Below are 26,492 nucleotides of genomic sequence, written 5' to 3'. Positions count from 1 at the left end.
CTCCACATGTCCAAACCACCTCAATCTACCTCTCCTCATCACAACACCAATACACTCCAGTCCCATCCTACCTCTCAACTCTTCCATTGTAAACCCAGCCCCTCCAGGCCTTGGACGCAGGGACGCAATGCACATCCACCTAATCATTGTCATTTCTGTATGTCTGAGCCGGCGAATATCTTCCTCCTTCACTGCCCAGGTCTCGCTGCCATACAGCGTTACACTCCTAACACATGCTGCATACAAAGACCCCTTAGCACGTAGAGAGAGCCCTCTCAATGTCAGGAGAGGCAAGAGCTCCCTGAACTTCTTCCAACCACTTCTCACCCTAGCCACAGAGCTAGCTCCAGCCCCACCTCCAGCACACAACATGTCTCCCAAATAACAAAACTCTTCCACACACTCAAGAGATTCACCAGCAAGTTCAATCCTTTCACGTCTGACAATCTCCACCTGCTCACCCCGGCACACTGTACACATAAAATCAGCATTATCTCGCAGTCTACCTCTGATACCACTACATCTCTTATGCACCCATTTATCACACACACCGCACAAGATGGAATTATTTCCCACGCCCTTGTGGCAAACTGCACATGGCCACTCTCCCTCGTCTTTGACAAGACCGCCACCAACTCTAGATATCATCACTTTTGTTTTATCTGCATTTACCCTTAAACCCTTTTGCCCCATACCATCTCTCCATTTCCTAAACCTTTCTTCCGCCTCCCTTTCATTCTCTGCAATCAACACCAAATCATCAGCATACAACAACTCCCACGGGAGTCCGTTTCTAAAGTCACGTGAAAGGGCTTCAAGTACCATGATAAACAACATGGGACTCAAGACTGACCCCTGATGCACACCAACATTCACGGAAAACTCATCACTCAAATCTCCATTCACTCTCACCTGGGTGTGAGCACCCACATATATGGCCATAACCACCCTAACCAGCCACTTCTCCAAGCCAAGCTTTCTCATTGCCCACTTGACCATCTCTCTAGGGACTCTGTCAAAGGCCTTTTCCAAATCAACAAAAACAAAATAAAGATCCCTTCTCCTACCAATATATTTTTCCTGAAGCTGTCGAACAATGAATATGGCATCAGTGGTCCCCCTACCTGGCATGAACCCGAACTGCATCTCATCAATATTCACTCTTTCTCTAATCATACCTTCTAAAACTCTCTCCATTACCTTCATTATCTGATCTAAAATCTTTATACCTCTATAATTTCCTCTTTCCAGGGCATCACCCTTCCTTTTATACACATTTACAGTTACACTCTTCAGCCAATCATCTGGGACAACACACTCATAAATAATCCTATTTATCAGGTCAGTGACTACACTCACCCCTATATCGCCTGAGGCCTTCAACATTTCGGCAGTCAACCCAGACACACCTGCTGCCTTCTCCACCCTCATCCTGCCTATTGCCTCACTCACGGTAGCAGTATCAATCAAAGGCCAAGGGCCAGACACTGGATCTGCTGGCTCCAAACCTTCCCTGTCCCAGTCAAACTCCCCATTCAACAACCGGTTATAATGCTCTCTCCATGCATCTTTAATATCCTCACTGTTTACCACTACCCTTCCTTCATCATTCTTCACACACTGCTCACCTATGATATCCCGATTATCCCTCTTCACCTGACCTGCCACCCTAAATATATTTTTCCTTTCCCCATGATTTAGGTTATCAAGTAATTGTCTCTGTGACTCAGACTTTGCCCTGTATACCTCTCTTCTAGCCCTACGCTTGGCAGCCAAATATTCCTCTTTGCTACCACCCTTCTTCCATTCACGGAAAAGCCTTCTTTTCTCCTTAACTGCAGCTTCTACACCCTCATCCCACCACCAAGTTACTTTATGTCTTGGTGGTCCTCTTGTCCAGCCACATGTTACATCAGTAACTCTCAAGAAATTGTTCTTGAGGGCTCTGTACTGTTCATTAACGCCTCTGTCTACAGCTCCCTGTTCAGCCACCACTCTCCTCTGTCTACAGCTCCCTGTTCAGCCACCACTCTCCTCAACTCGCTATAGAAGGCATCCCTTACTACTTGGTTTTTCAGCTTCCATATTTTCCTCCTAGGTACATAAGTCCTCTTTTTCATCACTTGTACTTTAAGCACCATATCACAAATCAACAGTTTGTGCTGCTGCACACACTCCTCACTTCCTATAACTTTAACATCCCTCACTAACCTCCTATCGGCCCTCCTGACCAGAAAATAATCTATCTGACTGCTATTTCCCCCAGACTCATACGTAATTAATCTACTGTCTCTTTTCCTAAAATATGTGTTGCACACAATCATATCCGTTGCCTCCCCAAACTCGAGTATCCTTTCCCCTTCTGCATTCCTTAGACCATACGCACATCCCCCATGCACTCCTTCATAACCATGTGCTGCTTCACCTACATGACCATTTAAGTCCTCTCCCAAAATCACTATCTCATCATCCCGCATACCACCCACTACACGTATTAAATCATCCCAAAATCTATCTTTCTCTGATTCATCCAATCCTGCCTGTGGAGCATATGCCGATATAATCGCAGCTATCTTTCTTCCCAACAGAATTTTCACTACCAATATCCTATCGCTTACTCTCAAAACATTCATAACATATTCCACCCATTTCTCCGCAACCATCACACCAACACCTCCATATCCGTCTGTCCCCCCCTGCCAAAACAACTTATAGCAGCAGTCCTTCCCAACAATCTTTCTGGCTGATCCACCCCTGTACCGGACTTCCTGCAAACACGCCACATCCACCCACCTCCCACTGAATGCCTCAACGACTTCCCCTGCTCTTCCCCTCAAACTTCCCACATTCCATGAACCCACCCTCATCCCCATGGGTGATTTACCGTCCTCAGGCTTGCTTTGAAACTTATTTTGTTTTGTCATCAGTATTAATAAAGGGGGACAGACACAGCACAGGTCCCACTCACTGCACAGTCCCAGGTCCAGGCAATGGATCTGGGATCCCTAGCCCACCAACTTACCAGTGGCTGTGGTAGTGGCCTCGGGGCACCCCGCCAGGACAGCTGCAGGGACACCCTCCAAGCGCGTCTTGGCACTGCAACTATCCCACCATTATACACCCACTGATAGGGCAGCCTCCTGGGGCACTTCTCCCAGGTTCGGGCCCCTCTCTATTGGGCGGAAGCGGCAGCCTGGGAACCGCAATGCCCTGTACCCTCTAGCACAGGCCTGAGCCCCATCTCGCCCAGGACCCACGATCTATGCTGGCGGAACCCACGCCACGCCTCCCCCCAGAAGTCCGCCACTAGGTAGCGGGGACAAAGTTTTCTGGTCGCATGCCCTTGCTGGCGCCAACCCCTGTAACGTAGTGGGATGCGTTGTGTGAAATGTAAAGTGCATGTGGTGTAGTGCATTGATAGTTAGAGGAAATGTTTGGGAAAGTATGCTGGTCTACTCTCCATGTTACTGTCACACTGAAAAGGTCAGCAAAGGGGGATGGTTAGATAGCTAGTGAAACAGGAGCTCCAGCTCTCCCTATTACCAGCATTCCCATTCCCTCGATTGTACTACCCTGTTCGGCCTGTGCTACGGCCTCCTCCTACCTAAAACCAATAAATTGTTTGGCTAGAGATTCGTAAATAAAATTCTTTATTTGTATCATTTCTGACATAATGTGCAAGTACAACTCCGGACAGAAATTCGTGGTACAGGATAATCAGCCACTAGAGGTCAGGTTAATCGCACGCGTCTACTCCCCCCCAACTCCCTCTCCTTACCCCCACCAGAACACTGATTCGTTAGGCTGATGGATCGGAGATATGAAGCTTCGTTCACTCGCACATCTTGCCGCATGTAATGTTACTATCATTTATCTTACAATTAGGTGTATTATCAAGTGCATAGATCCATCATCAGTTCCATGAGAAGTGATTATATCGAAGTTTTAGCAGATTACAGTACAATGACCCCAGTTTATAGAGTTTGGCTTTCAAATAGTTATCCAACGTTTTCTAAGCGATAGACTAAAATCCAAGTGACAGTTAAAAGCCATATGGCCAGATAAGTCCCTCTCCTGCCTTGTCATCTGGACAGCCACATATGCAACCACCTATTCATCCACCTATCCACTCAACCCATCCAACACAACCTGCCGACCTCACCCACTACCACCCCCGTAGCCCACCGATCCCTGCCATCCACCCTGCTAACTCACGAATACCACACACGAAGCTAACCCAATAATGCCACTCAGCACATTCACTCACTCACTTCTCTACTCTGATCCCATCCAGCCACACAACCCAACTACCAACCCAGAGCATCCCGGCCACACAATCATCTCAGCCACCCTGGCGACCAACGGTACCCACTCACTCTGGCGACCCACTTTGTCCACACATCCTGACAACCTATCTTGCCTACCGACCCCTACCACCCACCCTCTCCACTCACAAACTCCACCCATCTTGCTCACCCAGCAATGGCATCCATCGCATCCACCCACATCACCCTCACACTTTTCCCTGAACACTCACCCACCCTACCCACCCACCTCACACTGTCCACTCAATCCTCCCACCGACCCAACCGCCCATCCACATGCCCAACCACCTTTCTTACCCAACCCCATTCACTCCGCCACCCCATTCACCCATATGAACTCGACTAATCCATCAAAATGGAGGAAAAGAGGTGAAGGAAGATGGCGATGGGAAGAGGTAGGGGTGGGGATGGGAAGAACATGGGCAGCGAGAGGGTATTAAAGGAAGTTAAAAACGAAATATCAAGGCCTTCACTGATTTTTTCGGCAAATCACTAGTAAACAGCACTGATCCTCGCAAGAGGAAGCTAGCAAACATAACTGCCACATTAAAATAGGTAATAAATGAAAACCAGGAAGTTACTGTCAAAATGGTTCATCATTTGTGCTTTGCACGTTGTTGGAAACTGTTTATCAGAGACAGGTTTATTAAGTACTCAGAAACAAATAATATCACGAGAGTACCGGTAACAGCGTAGATTTTGAAATAATAGATCTTGCCTCAAGACTCTCTTGTTCCCGCTATATTTTTTTAAAAGCCTATTGACTATTACCTCGACACCAGATCGATTGAATTTGACTATCTCTTTTTTTTCAAGAAGCGTTTGCTGAAGTTCCGTACAAGTGACTCTTTGTGAAAGTAAAGACTCAAGTTTTTATTCCCTCTGTGGTGAAATGAATCCATTTGCTTACAGGACGTCAACTGAGAGAAAAAGTAAATGGAAAAGAATCAGAATGGGAAGATTTTACAACTGACATGCCATAGGGATCTCATAAATCACCTCCTCAGACTACCTAACTACGCCAGGGAGCACTGGAGAAATATCATCTCACTCTCTACCAAATGTCAAAGAATTATTGTATTGTTCATGAATAGGATTAGAAGAAAAGCCTTTTCCCTCTTATTGTTTGCTACCAGAGAGACGTCAAATGATTCCTTAAGCTATTCCCATTTGATTCCAATTTTGGCCGCGATGTAAGAGGTTCGTTAAAGTAGCACATGGACAGTGGATCAATGATGATGGCCATGCCAGTCCTTTGTCCTATGCCTCAGATTTCAAAGAAAGATTAGTCAAGAGTTTAGAAGGAGGTAAGGCAACTTTGAAGCCCTCTCAAAGGAGACGAAGAAGTGGTATGATAAAAGGAAGCAGGCTACGAGTAGAGGGTTTCACCCAGTATAGAAAATGCTAGTACTGCTCAATGTTCGTGGGCAACAATTACAGGCAAGTTTCTCAGGCTCTTGTATAGTACAGAAGAGGGTAGGTGATGTAGATTGTCATCCGGATCCCAGACCAGAGGAAGGAGGCATATGAACATGCTTAAGGAGCACCATAATCGACAGGTCTTGGGATCCCCCAGTGCTGCATATTTGGTGTCTGCTGTGAGCCATTGGATGAGCAGGTCTGCCCCTTGTCATTCGACCAAACTGGTAGTTGGAGAGAGAACCTGGATTCGTGGATGGAGTTAACTGATAAAATCTCACACTTAACAACTGAACGACATGCCAATCTGACTACCCTGTTCAGGAGGTATCCTGATGTTTTCCAGAGCACCCCTGGACTGACTGATGCAACACAGCACGATGCCTGTCCTGTGAAGCAGCCTCCCTACCAAGTAAGCCTGTCCAGCAAGAGCTGAACTGCATGTTTCAGCAGGGGTTGATCGAACCATGCCAAAGTGAGTGGTGCTTCCCTGTCATCTGAGTTCAAAACCGATAGGTTCTATCGTTATTGGATAGATTACCTTATGGTCAATTCCCTCACCATGACTGACACCTACCCACTTCTTAGAGTAGATGACTGCATTGGTAATATAAGCAGTGCAAGGTTCATTACCAAAATTGATTTCCTGAAGGGATATTGGCAAGTCCCACATATGGAAATGGCCCAAAAAATGTCATGTTTTCTGGCAGATGTTCATATAAAATGCAAAATCATGCCATACTCTATAAAAATATTGCAGCTACGTTCTGGAGGCGACTGAACAACCATACTATACCCTATTTATTTGAGGTGTGCACCTGAGATCTTGGCGAAGTGTAGGGTGTGTTTGATTTGCGGCTGCTGATTGGCCGTCGATGATGTCATCGCAACAGACGTCAGGTGATCAGTTTTATTTATCATTAAATACTTTCATCTTGTTCTCCTGGGAATAAAATACTCAGTCGTTCATCAAAAACACAAAGAATATAGTATTTAATCTGTCCTTCTGTTACATAAGAGTGCCTTAATTACTATAAATAAACAAAGAGTACTTGCCGTGACGAATTAATGCTCACATCTATGTCGAGTAGGCGAAAATGAGAGGGCAAAAGAAGGAGTTGGTATTGTTGTGTGCAAGAGATGGAAGGAGAATATAAGAAAGTATGGATCTGTCGGCTTAAGGATTGTGTGGGTAAAACTGAAAGTTGAACTGCTAATGTGGTCGATTGTCCGTGTGTATGCGCCAACGCAAGATCGTGCAAGTAGTGTGAAAGAAGAGTTCTGGACAAATGTGTAAAAGTGCATGGAAAAGTTTGAAAGGAATGAGAGAGTGTTTTTTAAAGGCAATATGAATGGAAAAGTAGGGAATGACAAGGTGGATGGAGTATTTGGTGAGTGGGGTGTGCCTGCAGAAGTGGATGAGAATGGCAGTGCTCTAGTGGACATTTGTGCAGGGAAAGTGTTGGTGAGAGCCAATACCCTCTTTGGACACTAAATGGTCCACCGGTATACGTTGCGAGTGATAAGAAGGGAGGGTGGTGAAATTAATGAATGGAAGGCAATAATTGATTATGTGTGTGTGGATGATAGAATAAGGTGTATAATGGATTCAAGAGCGTACAAAAGCTGGGGGACTGGACTTTCTGATAACCACTTGGTGGTGGTGAAATCCAAGGCACAAATGAAATGGAAGAGTAGGACAAGGGAAGGACAGGAGGAAGTAGTCCATACAAGGAGGGTAGAAAGGTTGCAAGAGGATGGAAAAAAGGCAGAGAACTGGAGAGGCGACTGGGTAAATATGATTTGGAGCAGCTGGGGGACGTTGAATGTGTGTGCAAGATATTCACAGAAGAAATCTGTGCAGCATGAGGTGGTGTGTGGGGTGAAAAGAAGACGAATGGGGGTGCAAGGAACAGCATGGTGGAATGAAGTGGCAAGACAAGCTGTGGCGCAAAAGTAGAAAGCATATAGTGAGTACATGAGAAACAGGGGTGTGAAGAAAGTTGAGAGACAGAAGAGAGAGCTATATGTAGAGAGGAAGAGAGAGGTGAAAAGATTAGTAAGAGTAAGAAGAGAGTGGATGAGGAATTTGGAAGAAATTTGATTGTAAACTGGAGAGAATGTAAAAAAATCTTTTGGAAAGAGGTAAAGAGTATTAGATAGTGCGATAAAGAAAAAAGTCGGACAGTGAAAGATAAAAATGGTGCTAGTGGAGAAGGGAGAAAAAGTGAGCATATGGAGAAAACACTTTAAGGAATTGTTGAACATAGAGAATGAAAGTAATGAGAGCATAAGTGGCTGGGGAGTGGCTGGGAGGAGGAGGGAGGTGAGAAGGAAGGAAGGAATCAGTAGGATGGAAGTAGTGAAGGCAATGAAGAAAGTCAAAATGAGGAAAGCCTGTGGTGAAATACTGAAACATGGGGGACAGATATTAGTAGAACGGATATGGAAGACGTGCAGATTGGCCTGGGAGTAAGGTAGAGTTCCGGAGAATTGGAAGTCAGGTATAATTATTCCCCTGTACAAAGGAAAATGGGAAAAGAAGAGTGTGATAATCCCAGAGGTATTTGTTTTCTTAGTGTAGTAGGAAAATTATATGTAGTAGGAAGAATTAGTTGGCGAAGAACAGTGAGGTTTTAGTAAGGGAAGATGTGTAGATCAGACACTCATTCTAAGCTTTTTGGTGGGAAAGTTTCTAGAGAAGGGAAATAAGTTGTATGCAGCCTTCAGGGATTTGTAGAAAGCATATGACAGGGTGGATGGACAAGGAATTTGGAAAGTATTAGGGATATAAGGAGTAAATGGGAAGTTGTTGAATGCCATGATGAGTATGCATGAGGCTGCAGTGCGTGAGGGTATTGAACTGAGTTCATTTTTCTGTTTGAATGTTGGAATGAAAGAGGGATGTTATGTCTCCCTGGTTGTTCAGTCTTTATATGGATGGGGAGATAAAAGAGATACTGGAGCGGCATTAAAGAGGGAGTGCAATGTTTGGAAACTCCCTGTACTGTTGTTTGCAGATGATACTGTACTGCTAAGTGAAAACAATGGGGAACTGCAAGGCTTGGTGAATGAGTTTGGGAGTGTGTGTAAGGAAAGGAATATAAAGGAGAATGTAGGGAAGAGTAAAGCTAAGGTCTTCGAGACAAGTGAAGTCACCGGATGTACAGTGAGGCTGGATGAGAAGGAAATGGAAAATGAGTGTTTTTTTTTTTTTTTTTTGCGAGGAAGAAGGAACCAAAGGCCGTGGGCCCGCTATTATTTTTCCTTCCAAGAGAAAAACAAAATACAAGAGAGAGCCATATTCAAGATCCAATCATTTCGCGATGCCTGGACACATTGCATTTGAAAGACTGGAGATCATAGGAAGCAGGAAATACAGGCAGAGGGAGACAGTTCCAGAGTTGACCTGTTGCAAAAATGAAGGACTGGGAGTAACGGTTAACTCTTGCATTAGAGAGAGTTGGACAGAAAAGGGATGGGAGTTTGCTGCTAGACGGGTGCTATGTGCCCGTTGAAGAGGTGGAGGAATGCATGCAGTCAGTTCAGAGGAGCGGTGACCATTGAAGTAGCGACAGAAAAGAGATAAAGATGCAACAGTGCGGCGAAGAGAGAGAGGTTGAAGGGAGTCAGTAAGATGGGGAGAGTTAATGAGACGAAAAGCCATTGACTCCACCCTATTCAGAAGAGCTGTATGCGGGGAGCCTCGCCACACATAAGAGTTGTACTCCACACAGGGGCGGATAAAACCCCTGTATAGAGTCAACAATTGTGCAGGGGTAAAGAAGGAACGGAGTCGGCTCAGCACACCTAATCTCTTGGAAGCTGATTTTACAAGAGGTGTAATATGATCTTTCCAAGATATGTCCCGAGTAAATGAAACCCCAAACATGTTCAAGGATGATGCAGGATTAAGCTGAATATTATTAAAGGTTAGTGGGTATGCCTGTGGAAGATTTTGTTGGGTTGATAGGTGTAAAAACTGAGTCTTTGATGCGGTAAAAACAACCAGACTATTTTTACCCCAGTCAGAGATTCGAGCCAAGTCAGACATTAGATGTGCCATAGCCTCATCCCTTGTCTGTTGAAGTAAATGCTGAGATGGACGTTGCGGGAACCGAATGGAAAGGTGAAGGGTGGAGGCATCAGCATATGAGTGGATAGGGTTAGATGTATATCTTAGAAGGTCACTGATGAATAAAAGGAAGAGAGTTTGTGTTAGGACAGAGCCCTGAGGAACACCACTGTTGATTGATCGAGGAGATGAATGATGGCCGTTTACAACAGCGGCTATATAACGACCAGAAAGGAAGCTAAAGATGAAGGCACAGATGGAAGGATAGAAACCGTAAGAGGGCAGTTTGGAAATTAAAGATTTATGCCAGCCTCGATCGAAAGCCTTAGAGATGTCAAGGGCAATGGCAAAGCTTTCACCAAAGTCCCGAAAGGGGGATGACCAGGAGTCTGAAAAGTAGGTGAGAAGATCGCTAGTGGAGCGTCCCTGACGGAACCCATACTGATGATCAGAAAGTAGGTTGTGATAAGAAAGATGCTTTAAAATTTTTCTATTAAGAATTGACTGGAAAACTTTTGAGATACAGGATGTTAAAGCAATTGGACGATAGTTAGAGTGTTGGGAATGGTCACCCTTCTTTGGGACTGGCTGAATGAGAGCAAACTTCCAGCAAGAAGGAAAGGTACAAGTTGATAGACAAAGGTGAAAAAGTTTGCCTAGGCAGGGTGTAAGCACAGAAGCACAGTTCTTGAGAACAATGGGAGGGATTCCATCAGGCCCATATACCTTATTAGTACTGAGGCCTGTGATGGCAGAAAATACATCAGCTGAAGAAATTTTAATGTCAGCCATGCGGAAGTCAGAGGGGGGAAGTGATGGAGGAACAGCACCGGAATCATGTAAGGTGGAATTGGAGGAGAAAGTCTGAGTGAAGAGGTGTGCTTCATTAGTAGAAGAAATAGCTACAGAGCCATCAGAGTAGAAAAGAGGAGGGAAGGATGATGAGGTAAAGTTGTTAGAAAGGTTTTTGGCAAGGTGCCAGAAGTAGTGGGAAGAATTCGAGTTGGAGAGTTGAGAGCATTTAGTACGGATGAAATTATTTTTGGCAGAGCAAAGAACAGACTTAGCACGATTCCGGGCAGAAACTTATAAAAAGATGTGATTCAGGGGTGGATTGGCTCCGGTACCTTTTATAGGCCCTCTCCTTGTTGCGGACAGCATTAGAACAAACGTGATTAAACCAAGGCTTTCTTGTATTAGTCAAAGGAAACGAGAAAGGAATGTATGCTTCCATGCCCGAGAGAATAACCTCCGTAGTGCGCAAGGCACGCACAGATGCCTCCCGGCCATGGAAGCAATAATGATTCCATGGAAAATCAAGGAAGAGAGAGGTGAAAAGATTAGTAAGAGAGAGTAAGAAGAGAGTGGATGAGGAATTTGGAAGGAATATGAGTGTAAAGTGGAGGGACTGTAAGAAAATGTTCTGGAGAGAAGTGAAAAGAGTAAGACAAGGTGGAAGTGAAGTTAGCAGGGGAGTGAAAGATAAAAATGGTAGATTACTAGTGGAGAAGGGAGAAAGAGTGAGCAGATGGAGAGAACACTTTAAGGAATTGTTGAACGTAGAGGATGGAAGTAATGCGAGTATAAGTGGCTGGGGAATGGCTGGGAGAAGGAGGGAGGTGAGAAGACAGGAAGAAATCAGTAGGATAGATGTTGTGGAAGCAATGAAGAAAGTTAAATTGGGGAAAGCCCCAGGAATTGATGGAGTGTGTGGTGAAATGCTGAAGCATGGGGGAGAGATGGTAGTAGAATGGATGTGGAAGATGTGCAGATTGGCCTGGGAGGAAGGTAGAGTCCCGGAGGATTGGAAGTCAGGTATAATTATTCCCTTGTACAAAGGAAAAGGGGAAAAAGAAGTGTGTGGTAATCATACGGGCATTTGTCTTCTTAGTATAATAGGAAAAGTGTATGGTAGGATACTTATAGACAGAGTTAGAGAAAGAACAGAGAAATTAGTTGGAGAAGAACAGGGAGGCTTTAGGAAGGGAAGAGGTTGTGTAGATCAGATATTCATTCTTAGATCTTTAGTGGAAAAGTTTCTAGAGAAGGGAAAGAAGTTGTATGTGGCTTTCATGGATTTGGAGAAAGCATATGACAGGGTGGATAGACAAGGATTGTGGAAAGTGTTAAGAATATATGGAGTAGATGGGAAGTTGTTGAATGCTGTGAAGAGTATGTACGATGGTGCGAAGGCTGCAGTGCGTGTGGATGGTGAACTAAGTGAATTTTTCTCTTTGAAAGTTGGTTTGAAACAGGGATGTGTCATGTCTCCATGGTTGTTCAATCTGTACATGGATGGGGTAATAAAAGAGGTACAAGGTAGGGTAGTGGATGTTGGAGTGGCCCTGGTGAGAGAGGATAGTGTTTGGAAACTCCCTGTACTGTTGTTTGCAGATGATACTGTGTTGTTGAGTGAAGACGAAGGGGAGCTGCAAGGCTTGGTGGATGAGTTTGAGAGAGTGTGTAAGAAACGGAACCTAAAGGTGAATGTAGGGAAGAGTAAAGTGATGGTCTTTGAGAGAGGTGAAGTTAGTGAATGTACAGCGAGGTTAGATGGTGAGGAATTGGAAAATGTGAGTACGTTTAAGTATTTGGGTAGTGTGATATGTAAGGATGGAGGTTTGGAGGGTGAAGTGCTTGAAAGGGTACAGCAGGGAAGAAAGGTTGCTGGTTCCTTGAAAGCAGTGATAAGAAACAGGGAAGTGAGCATGGAAGTGAAAAAGTTACTACATGACAGTATTGTGATACCAACTCTAACGTACGGAAGTGAAGCTTGGACATTGTTGGAAGGACACAAGTCAAGAGTGAGAGCAGTGGAGATGAGTTATTTAAGAGGAGCCTGTGGAGTCACGTGGAGAGACAGGCTGACGAATGAGGATATAAAGGAGCGTTGTGGTGTGGATGTGGATGTGATAGGAAGCGTTATGAGGAACACACTGAGGTGGTTTGGCCATGTGGAGAGGATGGAGGGTGAAAGACTGACGAAGAGAGTGTATGTGAGTGAGGTGGAGGGTGGAAGAGGGAGGGGGAGGCCGAGGATGAGATGGAGGGATGGGGTGGAGAGGTATATGAGAGAGGGGGGTGTGAGTTGGGAGCAGGGCAGTGAAATGGCGGGGGACAGGGCGACTTGGAGGCGATTTGTTTGTGGCCACCCCAAACGGGATTGAGGCGTCTGGCAATAGATAGATAGATAGGAAAATCAAAGAAGTACTGCCTGAGGGCTTCCCAATGCACAGCTCCAAACTGCCACAGACAACGTTTCTTTAGAAGGTCCACAGGCCGTACCGGAGCAATAGGACAGGTTAAGGTGATAAGGTTGTGATCGGAGGAGCCCAACGGAGAGAAAAGATTAACAGTGTAAGCAGAAGGATTAGTTGTAAGGAAGAGGTCAAGTATGTTGGTGCTCTCTCCAAGGCAGTCAGGGATATGGGTAGGGTGATGTACAAGCTGCTCTAGGTCATTAAGGATAGAAAAGGTGTAGGCTTGTTCACCAGGTGGATCAGTGAAAGGAGAGGAGAGCCAAAGGTGGTGGTGAACATTGAAATCTCCTAGAATGGAGATTTCAGAGAAAGGAGAAATGGATAGAATGTGTTCCATCATAGAATTCAGATAGTCAAAGAAATTTTGATAGTAGCATTAGGAGATAAGTAAGAGGTCAAGTATGCTGGAGCTCTCTCCAAGGTGGTCAGGGATACGGGTAGGGTGCTGTAGAAGCTACTCTAGGTCATTAAGGATAGAAAAGGTGTAGGCTTGTTCACCATGTGGATCAGTGAAAGGAGAGATGAGCCAAAGGTGGTGATGATCATTGAAATCTCCTAGAATGGAGATTTCAGAGAAAAGAGATATAGTTAGAATGTGTTCTATCATAGAAGTAAGATAGTCAAAGAATTTTTTATAGTCAGTAGAATTAGGAGATATGTAAACAGTGCAGGTATATTTAGTCAGAGAATGACAGGAACGCTAAAGCCAGGGTGTAGAGAATTCAGAAGAATCAAGTTCAGGAACACGAGAGCAAGATAAGTCGTTGCATATATATACAAGAGCCACCTTTGGCTTTAAAATGAGTATAGAGAAAGTAGGAGGATACAGAAAAGGGTCTGCTGTCAGTTACCTCAGCTGAGTCTCATTTAGAAAAAGATGGTGAGGTTTAAAGGAGAGGTGGTGCTCAACAGAGCGAAAGTTAGAGGAAAGGCCGCGAAAGTTGCAGAAATGAAGACGAAGAGAATCAGACAGTGGTTCCAGGTAGCTCGATTCGTCACCAGGAGAGGGGCGGAAAGTGGGGGCATTTATGTTCCCCCCCCTCCCGAGGACTCCGAGGCCACGTGTTGCACTGTCATGATTTTTTTTTTTTTTTTTTTTTTTGGAAAAGGAAGTATAGTGTGTACTGTGCATGTAGTTTGGTGTTGACAGTTAGAGAATCTTGTATTGGAGAGCATGCTGGCCTACTCTCTGTGTTACTGAGGCACTGAAAAGTTCAGCAAAAGGGGATGGTTGAGACCTAGTCCCGAGGGCTGATGAAACGGGAGCTCCAGCTCTCCCTCTCATCAGCTTTCCATCCACGTTTGGAGTACTGCCCTGCTCGACTGGTGCTACAGTCTACTCCCCATTTGGGTATGGTGATGAGTAAGGATGGAAGTTTAGAGGGTGAAATGCTTGAATGGGTACAACAGGGAAGAAAGGTTGCTGTTACCTGAAAGTCGCAATAAGGAATAGGGATGTGAGTATGGAAGTAAAAAAAAAAAAAAAAGAAAATCGCTGCATGACAGTATTGTGATACCAACTCTGACGTATGAAAGTGAAGCTTGGACCTTGTTGGAGGGACTCAAGTCAAGAGAGAGAGCAGTGAAAACGAGTTATTTGAGAGGAGCACGTGGCGTCACATGGAGACATAGACTGACAAATGAGAAAGTGAAGGAGCGCTGTGTTGAGGATGTGAATGTGACAGAAAGCTTTAGGAGAAATACACTGAGGTGGTTTTGCCATGTGGAGAGGATAGACAGCGAGAGATTAACGAAGAGAGTTTATGCAAGTGAGGTGGAGGGGGGTGGAGTGAGGGGGAGGCCGAGGATGAGACAGAGGGATTGAGTGGAGAGGTATCTGACAGAGGAGGGTGTGAGCTGAGAGCAGGGCAGTGAGGTGGTATTGGACAGAGCGACATGGAGGCGATTTGTTTGTGGCCACCCTTTACGGGACTGAGGGATCTGACAATAGATACATAGACAGATAGATGTGTGTCAATAGCAACACTCACCAAGGTGTGTTCAAAATACTTTTGGATTTTGTTAATTGGTCATTATATCAAGAAGTTTATATGTGAGTTTGCTTTATTCTTTTGGTAATTCTTGTCTAAACTGCAAAGGCTGATATAACGCTACACTGATTTAAGCAAAATGAGTGGCTATCCCTTGTTCAGAAACGTTTGTGCAACAACAAAATTCAATATGTATGCTAGCCTGATAAAAGAAAAGGATGTTTGCTGGATTTTCTTCTTCATACAAACAGACATGAACTATCCCTTCAATTTATTTCATGAAATGCAAAGTTTTGGTGAACAGCAGAAATTATAAGTACTGGATTCCAAGAAGAGATGAGGAGAGCGCTGGCGGGAAAACTGCAGGGTCATGTCATACCTGCCTTGAAACACCCAGCGCAACAAGTGAATCCACTCTATTATAGGTAAGTTGAATATAATAGGAACATGTATTTAGTAGGTTAATCATGGATGATTAACACATTATTATATAGAAAGAAGTATACCAGCACATCGAAATAGATGCATAAGGTGGTGTTTAAAGAGATCATTTGTTCCAATGACAGTTCGACTGCTGTAATATTAAAAGGTGGCGAGGTATTTTTAATCAATAACGATGACGTTAAACAGCGTGAGACAATGAGGAGCCTATGAACATGGTATTTAAAAAGGCAGCAAACAAAAAAAATGAGAATAGGAAAATAATTGACATAGGAGAGAGAGAGAGAGGGAGGAGTGACATTCATTTTTCCCCCACTGGCCACTGAGTGTTGCCATTGACACATATGTGAGCATTTAATCGTCATAGCAAGTACTCTGTTTATTTGTGGTAACTCGCTTAACCCATTCCAGCAATGTCCATATATATCTGGACAAAGCAAATGTGTTATAATTACTGAATCTGTATATACTGTATACGGACAAACATGTAGTACGCTAAATTGCTGAGTCCGTACATATACAGATACGGTTTTCCACACATTGATGCATAATTATTTGAGTCAGCCCTAGTTGCCTAAATAAAATGGGAAGGCAGACACCCTTCCATCTCTTCCGTGGGTGGGAGGGGGGCTACAGACCTCCTTCTCACCGCTATCAGTAACTGTTCATGGAAAAAGAAAAAGTAAAAAATGTCTGGCATTATAGATAACTTTGCTGCCAAGACCCTCGACAATCTACTGTAGGTCCAAAAGTCAAAAAAAGGCTCCGGCACCAAATGGGTTAAAGGTCACCTTTGGTGGCGTCTGCATGATGTCTAGTCACTTCCAATCTTCGGTCGAAAGGTAACAAAAATCAGAATTATTCATGCCGTGAAATTTGAAACAAAAAGCCAGAAATGAGTCATAACTCGGGAACCAGTGGCCCAGTGGGAATGGAAACTGTTTTATTCTTTAAGTTAGAGCATCTTAACGGCACCTTGCTCTAACAAAAATTTGCTCTACATGCGCCGTTTTTGCTGTGACAATAACAAACAAAGAAACATACAGAAATTGGATCATTGTAATATAGATTAACGCATTTAGACAGTTATCTTGTTTAACAGACGAACAGATTAAATATATTCTTTGTGTTTTTGAGGAAAAAGCTAAAGAAAGTTAGACAGGGTGTCAAAGGAGTTGGTCAGGGAGTGAACGATAAAAGTGGTAGATTACTGGTGAAGGAGGGGGGAAAAGTGAGCAGATGGAGAGAACAATTTAAGGAATTGTTGAACAAAGAGAATGAAAGTTAATGCGAGTATAAGTGGCCGGGGAGTGACTGGGAGGAGGGATGTGAGAAGAGAGGAAGAAATCAGTAGGATGAAAGTTGTGGATGCAGTGAAGAAAGTCAAAATGGGGAAAGCCATTGGAATTGATGGAGTGTGTGGTGAAATGCTGAAGCATGGGGGAGAGTAGTAGAATGGATGTGGAAGATGTGCAGATTGGCCTGGGAGAAAGGTAGAGTCCTGGTGGATTGGAAGTCAGGTATAATTACTGTATACCCTTGTACAAAGGAGATGGGGAAAAAAGAAATGGATGGTAATAATAGGGGCATTTGTCTTCTTAGTGTAATACGAAAAGTATATGACAGGGTACTTATTGACAGAGTCAGGAAAATAACAGAGGAATTAGTTGGAGAAGAACAGGGAGATTTTAGGAAGGGAAGAGGTTGTGTACATCAGATATTCATTCTTAGGTCTTTAATAGAAAAGTTTCTAGGGAGGGAAAGAAGTTGTAAGCGGCCTTCATGGATTTGGAGAAAGTATATGACGGTGGAGAGACTTACCCGTGTATTCAAATAACACACATTACATTACTTCTTACACATGGCAATTTATAACAATGAAGCATATCATACAGTTTATAAATTAAAGTTAACACAAATGAAACATAACTAATAAGAACAGATAGCAAATATATGTTAATGTATATCAATGAAAGAAAATTAACAGCCTTTCAGGGGAGACCAGCCCAAGTATCCAACACCCTTCCTGTATATCGAACATTCTCCTCACCATAGGAGTACATTTACATAGTCCTATAGTTATATTCACTATAAACAAAATACATTATATCCACTAAGAATCTAGAAACGTGAATACAAACATCACAAGCCCAACCGTACAGAAGACTTTACAACACGCCCAGTGCGAGAGGTATAAGAAACAGGATAATTATCAACTTCATAGACATCATCAGAAACATCTTTAGAACAAGGAGATTCAATTCTTATAACAGGCTGAGCTTCAGAGTTTGTCACAAATTCTACATTTGCATTACTACCATCTGTAATCTCTAGATCATGAAGTCTTTGCACAGGTCTGCAGATAACACCTTTAGAAGTGTTAACATTTACACTTCTGATAACATTGTCTTTACTAGGAAATACATCGACAACTATTCCAATAGGCCAGGACATTCTTGGGACATTATCTTCTTTAATTAGAACTACAGAACTCATCTTTAAATTACTTTTAGATACAAAACCCTTAACAGTCTAAGGTAAATTTCTAATATAGTCACAACTCCATAATTTCCAGAATTTGTCCAATTGTTGTTGACACACCTTTTCCTTGGTACATGGATCTTTAGTCCTGGTTATCGATACATTCTACCTGGACCCCAGCTGTGTGGCCAATAAGAAAGTGCGAAGGTGTCAGTGAAGGTGGTGTCTCATGATCTTCACTAATGAAGGTCACAGATCTGGAGTTCACACAAGCTTCCACCTCATGTAGGGTGGTTTCTAATTCACACTTTGACAAACATTTGATTCCAAGAGTCTTCCGCATAGCTGCTTTAACGGACTTGATTAGACATTCCCACCAGTCTCCCCACCATGGAGCACATGGTACTATGAATTTTTAGTCTGGGGCGAGAGGGCTGAAATTCTGTTGTAATTTGTTGGAAAAGCCAATGAAGGTTTTAGCATTATCAGAATAAAAGACCGAGGGAAGATCGCGTCATGCAACGAATCTGCGGATACCAAGCATACAATCATTTAGTGACAACGAGTCAGTAAGTTTGAAATGAACAGCTTTGATAACAGCACAAGTAAAAAGCAAAATGTAGAACTTCTTGGAAGGCACATCGGTACAATACAATGGCCCAGCAAAGTCAAGACCAGTGACAGAGAAATGTGGAGATGGTGTGACCCTCGACTCTGGAAGAGGAGCTGCAGGCTGTTTACAAGCTTTAGGGTCATGCTTAAGACAGGATACACATCTCCTGCAAACACTCTTGGCCATCCTTCTTAGGCCAATTATCCAGTAATTGTTTCTTAAAGCATAGATACAAGTGTAGAAACACCAGCATGTTTGAGTAAACCATGCTGAAACTGAAGCAGAAGTTGTGCAACATGACCAGAGGGAATTATGATGGGATGCTTGCAGTCATATGTCATGTCTGACTGGTCTAGTCTACCCTTGATTCTCAACAGACCAACTTTATCCGAAAATGGATCAAGTTTACTTAAGGAGGACCCCTTTGGAAATGGCTTACGTTATTCCAGAACCTTAACCTCCCTTGAATAGGCTTCTTTTTGTACACAGAAAAACACCTTCACCTTTGCCTTAGTTAACTCGTCGTATGTCAGAGGACCATAACGCTTGTCGCTTCTTGGCTTAGAATTATTGATGAATCTCAAAACCCAAGCTACAACACTTATGACCTTTGAAAGCTTACTCCAACGAGTAAATTCAAACACAGTTGGTAAAGGGTTAACGCTCATGCAGGCAACCACTTCTCCCTTACCAACTGTGACCTCCTCATCGAAGGACAGTGTCTGCTCCTCCTGCCGAGAGTGGTTTGGGGGAATGGACAACCATGCTGGACCATTCAGCCAATGATCAGATGACATCAGTATCTCAGCCAACACACCTCTAGAAATAAGGTCAGCAGGGTTATCCTTCTCAGAACAGTGAAACCAATTACCAGGTGAAGTTAGGTCTTGAATTTCACTAACTCTATTCCTCACAAAGGTTTTCCACCTGCTAGGGTCTCCCTTTATCCACGATAATATAACTTTGGAGTCTGTCCAACAAAAGACAGGCACATCAAGATGAAGGGCAGACTTCACAAACATTACCAGCCTCGCACACAGTAAAGCACCAAGCAGTTCTAGGAAATACTTTTAATGGGAGCTACTTTCCCCTAGGACAGGACGAAGGACACTTTAACCTTGTCATCATGTAGGGCAAAGCTGGGAACGCTACTGATTAAAAGTAGCGGTGCTCCCATTCCCGTTACTAGCTCGAAAAAGTAGTGGCGTTACTGGTTTCGCTACTTGATACGAAATGTAGCGGCGCTCCCGCTACTTTGGATAAGAAAAAGGTACACGAAGGAAAGGTTAACAAAAATGTGATGTAGCAATACAGTATAAGCTGTTTTGATAAAATCAGTCAGTCTGAGTAGTTATGTTTTGTACCAGTAATGTTAGGACATACTCATATTAAAAAAAAAAAAAAAAAAAAAAAAGCATCGTATACATGTCGGTATCACTTCAGTGAAGCTTAGAGCCGAAGGTACAGGAAAAAGCTAGTTACTATATAATGTAACAAATGTTCTTTTACATTGTTACCTAGTATACCTACTGAAAGTTACATACGTAAATAAAAGGCAAGAAAATCTGGCCTACCATTGATACATCTTACAGTATATAGATTTATTATATTTTCAATGATACTTATTTAAGATATGTACGAAAACGAAAGTAAAAATGAACTGTGGCTTTCTTTTAAAGGCTATTTATACAGTAGGAATGTTTTTTTTTTTTTCATTACTTTAAACTGAAAGTTACATACTGTTACGAAATAATAACGTAGTGAGTAAGAATTATAGTCTGAAAGAGAGAGTGAAGGAGGGAGCGGCAGTTAGAGACGGGGATAGTTAGAGGTGTGTGTGTGTGTGTGTGTGCTGCTCGCCAAGCTGCCAGTTACTTAATTTAAATGATCGATAGTTAACTAGCAAATTCCTGTCTATTTATTGCACATTACTAATAAATAATAATTAATAAATTACTGATGTAATGTACAACAAACATCTTTGACAGAATTGACGAAAGTATTATTTATCGTCATGAATAAATACAACCAAACCGTCGGCATACCTGCATGTACTCACCGACTCCGGACCTGTATTCGTCGCATGAGTAGCGAGGAGCGCGGTAACGCGTGAGTACAGCCAAAAAGTAGCACCGCTCTCAGTTCCTGTGTCGTATGCACGGAGTGACTTATGCTGGAAGTAACCGTTTCGCTCAGTGCGCATGCGCCAAGTGGCTGTTTAGCTTCTATTTTGGAAGTATCCGCATGTTATCTCAAATTTTGTGCCATTTATCAACAACATTGTATGAAATACTTGTGTCAGGAAGATAGTTGGTTGGCTTATCGACCTGTAGGTAACTATAGGTCGATGTATGGATATACATAATGTATGTTACAAGCAGATTGTGAAATTAATCATTTCGTGAATTAAGATTAGCTTATTTTAAGTTTATTTAGGTTAGGTTGATCTAGGATAAGGCTAGGTTAAGGTTAGCTTAGGTTATTTTAGGCTTAATAAAGAAGGGATCCGTAACTTCCAGCATAAAGTCACTCCGTGCATATGACACCGGTAGTGGCTAAAAAAAAAGTAATGGCATTACCACCATCGCTATTAAAATAGTAGCGGCGCTATTTCCAGCTTTGATGTAGGGGCCTGAGTTAGACACAGGCCCCATACCCTTTATCTGAAGCATCACCAAAGGCATGAACCTCTACACCTGCCTTCAACTTCCAGGAAATTACAGGGAAATTACAACGTTTAACTCTCAATGACTGTAAAGTATTATCTTTGAACCACTTCTGAAACTTGAGCAGTAACTCATCAGGTAGTGCATCATCCCATGCAAGACCAATCCTTCTATACATCTTGAAATAGAATTTTGACAAATATTACACAGGGACTAATGAGACCAAGTGGGTCAGTAAGTCTAGCATTTATATTGAGAATAGCTCTCTTTGTGGATATTAGTTCTAAAGGTGTATTTACACTGATGCCATCAAAGGAAAAACAATCTTGAAATACACCCCACTGCAAGCCCAGGATTTTAACTGCCTCCTTGTCACACACATTTGAGTTGTTACCAAAACATTTCATTAAGTACTTACTGTTTGAAGTCCACTTTGACAATGACATTCCAGCCGCGGCTAAAATAGAACATGCGTCAGAGAATTTAGCTTGGCCTTCCTCAATGTTATCAGCTCCCGACAACCAGTCATCAACATGGAGATTTTCTCTCAATTCTTTCACAACCTCAGAGCTGGGGTAAGACTGAAGATGATATTTGATGGTAGCATTTAAGAGAAAAAGGAGTGCTTTTGTTACCGAAGGGAACACGGGTAAATCTCATAGTGCGAATTCTCCCTCGACAGTTCCAGAGGAATCTAAACATCCCGGTCTTCCTTATGAACACCAATTTGGAGGAATGCCTTAGTGATGTCTGCTGTCAAAGCCAACTGCCACCGTCTAAACAGTAAGAGAATTTCCACCAGGTCTGGGTTGAGGGAATGACCGGTTTCTAAACAATCATTTAGTGATAACTCATTATATCTAACAGCTGAAGCATCAAACACTGGCCTTACTTTAATAGAAGAGTTGCCCTCTCGTACAACTGGGCGATGGGGGAGGCAATATGTAGGATAAATGCTTTCAAGCTCAGATGGCTGAACTTCCTAAATAATGCCTTCGTGCTCATACCCCTCAAGAACAGCATTATACATCTTTAAACACTGATCCCTCTCAAATTTACAGTTCAGATTTTCTAGCCTTTTTCTAGCAAGTTTTACATTGTCCTGTAAATCAAACTTGGCAGCATCAGACTTCCAAGGTAAAGTAACTTCATATGTACCATTAATGATATTTACTGTTTCATTAAACTTTTCCTGAATATGGTTAGGAGTGTTTTCATTACAATGGGCTTCCTTAGGGACAATTCCAATAGATTCTAAATCCCAAAAATTGTTTAAAAGAGACTCAGATATACCATTATCATACAAAAGCTGAATATTCCCACCTTTCTAGTTGTTAAGAGCAGTCCAGGAACCAGATAATAACCATCCAAAAACAGACTCTTGGGCAACCAGTCCCTCAGCTTGCAAAACCTGGTTAGGCAGCGTAAAACTCCAGTATGCATCAAGCCCCACTAAAATATCAACAGTAACTTGGCGATTATTCTTATAATCATCAGCCAAATGTAAGGATTCAAACCCTTTTACTGTAGCTTGTCCTGGGGAACAATGGGACGCAATAGAGGAGCACATATAGTAGGAATTTCAACAGCTACTAAGGAATGTGCTACCCCTTTATAATTCCTAATGCTCAAGTCATAAATATTACACATGTGACCCTTGGTGGTCTTATTACCGAAGGCAGAATAGGTAACAGGTTCAGAACACACCCATTTAGATCTAATTTTCTTGACCAAGCTACTTGAAACGTAAGACCTATCAGAACCATCGTCAAAAAGAACAGTAGCTTGAACACACTACCCCTGTGTATCATACACTTGGATCTTAGCAGTTTGTAAAACACTGCATGTCTGACTTAGCCTTTCACGACTCAGGTCAGACCTACTGGGTGCTATACCAACGTGGTTTACTTGAGATGAGCTTGTACTTGCATCAGTACTCACCCCTATGCCTTCATTACTGGTTGGCTGCACAGTTTGGTCATCACAAACCTGAAATAGCCTAAGGACAACAAAGTACATTATGATTTCCTTTACATTCTGCACATTTAGATTTACATCCCATTGAAATGTGTCCCTTACCAAGGCACTTAAAACACAAGTTAGCACAGCAGATTTTTTCTTCCCGCTCAGCTTGAGAAAGCTTCAAAACACTAAAACATTTCTCACTTGGATGGGATTTATTGCAAAACCTACATCTGATCTGACCTACTGCTGAGGAAGTTTGGAGACCAGAGGCCAAACCAGGGATCACCCTCCTTTCTGACACTGTGGGTCCACGTATCTTTCTTATGGCCTTCATCCCTGAAGGATTCAGACCGTTCCTGCACTCTATTTCAATCTGGAGAAATTTCAGTAGCCAGGAAAGATCACTTTCATGGCTGGAACCCTCTCTGGACCACTCCATACGTATGTCATGGGGAAGGCAGGACAAAATAACAGGAGTCAAAATAACACCACACTGCTCACCTTTGACCTGTAAAGCTTCCAAACTACGAACATGTGACAAGTTGATCCTGCAGTTTCCACAAAGCGGCTACATACTTAGAACCTGAGGCTTTAGCAGGTATACTAATGTTAAATAGTGCTTGTATGTGCACAAATATGATACGTTCAGGTCTACCGAACAGTTCCTTTAACACCGAACAAGCAGCAGGGTAGTTTGCAGCTGTAAGCTTTAGACCTTGTGTCACCCCCTTTGCTTCACCCTCCAATGAAGATTGTAAATAGCCAAACTTACTAATGTCAGGGATATTAGCCTCATTCACCATCACCACAAACTGATCCCAGAAAGACTGCCATTCAATTACATCACTACTGAACTTAGGTAACTCGATGGTTGGCAGTCTCACGTTGGCAGAACCACTGTTGCTATGGGCTGACTCACCTGTTTGCTCTGTCTTAACCATGTCCACTAACATCTGGACACCCAGCACCTTCGGTAATTTCACTTGCCAGCAAAACTGGTCAGCGGTGTCTATATCCTCTTCAAGTTTCTCAGGATCACTGATTTCCAACTCCACAGCACTCTGGGCCTCATCCAGGGCATCAAGACATGGGTCAAAGTTGTCTATGGCGTCCTCCAGTGCAACCCTGGTCACCTTAGGTGTAGCCAATAACGTTGTCAGAGCTTTGGCTGAGTGGCTGGCCCAACCCTTGGATGCCACCCTGTTCTTCTCCAACAGCTTGCCTTCTGCTGACATTTCGCCAAGTTTTCGGGAATATCTTCTTAATCAACTTGAATTCCTCGGTTGGGCACCAATATGTTAGTCTCAAGCAAAGGCAGAGTGGGACAACACGGCGAAACCAATCTCAGTAGCAGAGGCAGACCCAAGCTGGAGGAGAGAAACAACTTGACCCCTGTCTGGTGAGAGATTCACTCGTGTATTCAAATAACACTCATTACATTACTTCTGCCAACGGCCATACCACGTTGAGTACACCGCTTCCCGTCCGATCAGCGAAGTTAAACAAAGTTGGTTCTGGTTAGTACTTGGATGGGTGACTGCCTGGGAACACCAGATGCTGTTGGCATCCCTACGTGTCAAGTGGGGTTGGTGGAGGATTAGTGCCCCTCCCTGTAAAACAATTAACTCTAAGCCGTTGGCCACCCCGTTTGGGATACATGGCGTCTGGCAATGAATGATGAATGAAAACATTACTTCTTACACATGGCAGTTTATAACAATGAAGCAAATCATACAGTTTATAAATTAAAGTTAACACAAATGAAACATAACTAATAAGAACAGATAGCAAATATATGTTATTGTATATCAATGAAAGAAAATTAACAGCCTTTCAGGGGACACCAGCCCAAGTATCCAACACCCTTCCTGTATATCGAACAGTATCTGTCAAACACCACATGAAGCACTGATGCTGTCTCAGTATACCGCATGATTCTGGACACTGCAGTGCTGATGAACGCTGAAAGCTTTGCAGGTAATGCTGGCCAAGGAATTGTCCATAACAAAGCACAGGCATCTAGGATTACCACCATTGGAAGTTGACAGTGCTGTATTCCACATAGCATCTGAAGTTTATTCTTGAGTATAGACTTGCTGCTTGTCCTCATTTCACCATTCTTCTTAAAGAGTGAAGTTGGGTGTGAAGCCAGTTCGTGAGAGAATAGTCTCTCTATGGAAATGGTCTGTGTTGATGATGCCATTATTGCAATGATGCATGCACATATAAATTCAGTATCAACAATGATGTGACCTTGCCCAGCCTTAGTAGTAGATGTTGCAGCTGCTATGGTCTTGACATTTCTTTTTAACTTGTTATGGAAGCCTGATGGCCATTGGCTCTCATATTCAAACCACTGGGCAGTTCCGATTTCGAGGCAACAATGAACATTATCTGTAGAATCATCAACAACTCACCCAAAAAATATATCAGCAAGACCAGAAACTGGATGCTTATCACTGTCAAATATGTCAATGCATGTAGAAAGAGCATCATATATGTTCACTCTGTCAGTCACATCTGCCATGATGCGTGTCAGTTGCTCCTCCTTGTGGGAGGTCACAACATGTTGAGCTTCTCCATCTTTCATTGCTTCCAGTTCATTCATCAGCTGTGTACATGTGCTGTGAGATAGTGCCCAAATGGCTAGAGTGGATTCATTCAAAGTAGATCTTATGTTGCCAGATGGTCCTTTGCCATATCGCATTTAGGTGGTCTCAATGAAGAGATCTGACCATATAGCATTCCAGAGGCCATCTTGGTGATGCATGACGTACTCTCCAGACATAAACCTCTTCAGAAGTTTTGGATCAAGGCGTTGCAATGACTGTAGATAATAGAGCCCATAATGTGCATAATTGACATGACCTGATGTGAAAAAATATGGGAGCATCTTTTCCACTCTGGATTCTTGATGACTGGATAAGCCTCGGCTTCTTGGTACCACATATTATGCAATCCATCACTGCAAGGAAGACAAAGACAAATATTTACCAGTCGTATAATTAGAATTCAATTTTGAATGCAACTATATATTATAGCCTCTTTAGTTTTTTTAATATTACACAATAATGATCTATTTCGTAATAATAAGTAATAATGAGGTGTAAAATTAAATTAATTTTACGGAACTCCATACAAATTTGTCAATCTTGGCAAAGTTCTTGCACTATGTAGGTAGGAAAGGAGATAGCCAATGCCTTTTATCATGATTTTATATACCTGCCTTAAAGAGTTGTCTACAAAAACGCTCATC

General features: G+C 42.9%; 1 non-coding gene and 1 pseudogene across 1 annotated transcript; one reads left to right on the top strand and one right to left on the bottom strand.

Annotated features, from left to right (window-relative positions):
* Positions 1 to 17,841: 17,841 nt before the first annotated feature.
* On the bottom strand, positions 17,842 to 24,039 carry LOC145403997 (uncharacterized; annotated as a pseudogene).
* A 644-nt stretch (positions 24,040 to 24,683) lies between these two features.
* On the top strand, positions 24,684 to 24,802 carry LOC145404227 (5S ribosomal RNA). The gene has a single exon (XR_013898157.1). It is a non-coding gene; the product is annotated as a 5S ribosomal RNA (ribosomal RNA).
* The last annotated feature ends 1,690 nt before the right edge of the window (positions 24,803 to 26,492 follow it).

The sequence above is a fragment of the Coenobita brevimanus genome, chromosome 62 (genome assembly GCF_032717465.1).
Source record: "Coenobita brevimanus isolate Jiangsu-jjx chromosome 62, ASM3271746v2, whole genome shotgun sequence".
Classification (NCBI taxonomy): Eukaryota; Metazoa; Arthropoda; class Malacostraca; order Decapoda; family Coenobitidae; genus Coenobita; species Coenobita brevimanus.
This window is presented reverse-complemented; position numbering and strand designations above follow the sequence as displayed.